Source organism: Aulostomus chinensis, chromosome 8 (genome assembly GCF_037954235.1).
Source record: "Aulostomus chinensis isolate RoL2024-O1b breed Wild chromosome 8, RoL_Achi_v1.0, whole genome shotgun sequence".
Lineage (NCBI taxonomy): Eukaryota > Metazoa > Chordata > Actinopteri > Syngnathiformes > Aulostomidae > Aulostomus > Aulostomus chinensis.
In genome coordinates, this window is record NC_141327.1 from 13,315,209 (window position 1) to 13,317,803 (window position 2,595).

The 2,595-nt window shown below is 44.8% G+C and overlaps 1 pseudogene; it reads left to right on the top strand.

The window, feature by feature from the left end:
- Positions 1–975: 975 nt before the first annotated feature.
- LOC147257256 (intraflagellar transport protein 57 homolog pseudogene) lies at positions 976–2,391 on the top strand (annotated as a pseudogene).
- Positions 2,392–2,595: the final 204 nt, after the last annotated feature.

The window sequence follows — 2,595 nt, forward strand, 5'->3', positions numbered from 1 at the left end:
ACATGTCCAATTTATTTGGGACAAACAAAGACACATTTGATATTGAAGAAAAGAAATGCTGGTAAAATAATTTCTATCATCAAAGCCAAATAATAAAGGTTAGACTTTATTTATAAAATTTATCTGCCAGAGAAACAGAAACTAATCTTGTAAGGAAAAAACAGAAATATCTGTAGTTGTTTACGTGCTCAATTTATATTATTGTTTGGCTCTCTTTAGCCTAGATTTTGGGGAGAAACTAGAATGAGATGCTTTTTGGTTTGTTCTTTTGCCTGGTGTGTTTTTATTTAACCACAGGATGGCACCTCAGTGTGTGAGGCAGACACATGACAGCATTTGCCTTGTTTCTGATGCTATACCACCAATCACATCTGGGGGTCAGTGAGATGTTAATCTGAATCAAATCTTTGAGGAAGCGACTCAAAAACCTCCTTCCTGGCCTCAGCCTGGCGGTGTGGGGCTGGGACTGAAACATCCTCACCAGCACCTCCATCTCCTCCTCCACAGTCATCGCTGGCTCAGCTGTCCCCTGTTGTCCCTGCAAAAACAACACATTCAGTTTGCCATCTAACATCAACTTGTGTGTGTTTCACATGGCCGTGACTGAAGGAGAGGTCAGGGGGTACGAGACCCTACCAGGAAACTGATCTGAGATTCTGGCTTTGTAGCACTGTTGCAGGAGACAAACAGACAGAACATTACTTTGACAGTTTAAAGGGGTTTGAGACTGTGTGCTGTAGTATTGTAGGTAAATATTTCTACATGTGGTCAAAAACGCCATATTTATAAGCATGGACACCGCAGGGAGTTGAACCCCGTTCCAGTGGTATGGAAGTACCTCTACCAATGTCTTTTGCTTTTTTATGGCCTTTGGGGAAAGAAACATCCTTCATTGCAACAGCATTTGATGTGACAAAACTCTGAAAAGAGCCCATATTGAGTACTTTTACTCTGAAGACTACTACTTCCCTCCATTATTCACTTCATTCATAGTACATTTTAAATTTAACCCACATGAAGCCGTGTACCTCGCCCTCGCCTCCAGTGTCAGACATCACAGAGAAGATCCAAGCTTTCAGTCATGCTCTTTGATCATCACTCAACCTGTGGTCAGCCATTGTGTCCTCTATTAAGTCACGGAACCACTGAAGTCTCCAAGAAGCCTACAAGGCCCATACAGACTTTAGATTCTGTATGTTCCAAGAGGTTTCAAAGTTCCTGACTGAGAAAACCCAACTGTGACTGACTGACAGAATGGCGGAAGAAGCTCTGAGGAAGCTGGGCTTCCGCTTTGAAAGGCCAGTCTCCCCCACAGAGGCCACAGAAGAAGAGTGTGTGGTCGAAGACGAGGGCCAGCTCCAGCTGCACTCCACCGTTGATGCAGCGGAGTGGTACAGGGAGGTGGAGCGTGTCCTGCCACAGCTCAAGGTCCCCGTCAGGACAGATAACAACAACTGGAGGACCCGCTTGGCCCAGATGTGTCGCCACAGAGACGGCTTCAGCGCCTCGGTCTCAGAGGCCCAGGTCTACCTGAGCAAACTCCAGGAGGACATCAGTAAGACTCTGGAGAAGGTGAGCAGTCGGGAGAAAGACCTGAATAACCAGCTGGAGCCCCCGATCCAGGGCTACTGCAGGGCCTGGGACAAACTCAGTGAGGTGAAGGAACGACACGAGCAGGCCAGTGGAGGTGTGACAGAAAAGACCAAAGTCCTGGCTGGGATCAACAAGGATCTGAAGAACGTGAAGCAGGTGATTGAGGAGAAAGTCCGGAGCATATCGGATCGAGCTCCGGTGATGAAACTGAAGCGGAATCTGTACAGACTGAAGCAGGAGATCGTTCAGATGGACATCAGGATGGGTGTGGTGCAGCACGAGCTGCTGCGAGGCCCATGGGGCTGCAGATGACAAATGCAGCTAACAGAAGGACATGTTACTAAATGTCTTGCAGCAGGAAAAGGACCAGGTCGCTGCACAGGTTAAAGAGCTGGAAACCTCACCCTCCAGGCTAAAGAGGAGCTGGTTAGTCATCAAGAGGCAAAACAGAAGCATTTAGGCAAAGCCCAAATTGAAGGCTTCAAGTTAACACTGCGTCTAGCAGAGCTTGAGCGGGTACATGGACCATGGGTTGAACATGGGGCTGCAATGTAGTTGGCCAAGATGCTCGTCAAGCTTTTGTTGCCAGAATACAAATAAATGTGCATCAAATTTTACATGATGAACGTTTTGGTCTTTTATCGCCTCTTTGAAACACAAACAATACAACAACAAAAAATCCAAAGTATTAATGAGTATTAATAATAACAATAAAAATAATAAAATGTAATAAAACTCACATATCAAGTACTTTTACTCCGAAGACTACAACGCCCCTTGCCTTTCACTTCACTCATAGTAAATTTAAATGTATTGTTAATTTTCCAGTTGCCTTTTAACCCTTTTCCTACTGGTGTTTCATGACATTTCTGAGGTAAATCATGTATTGTCTCCTATTTAAAAGCCACAGTGAAAAGTTAGCTGGAAGATGAAGATTCATTCAGAACACGACCATCAGCTGATCAAATCTGATGCATCAACTGGAATTAATTCTCATTAAGT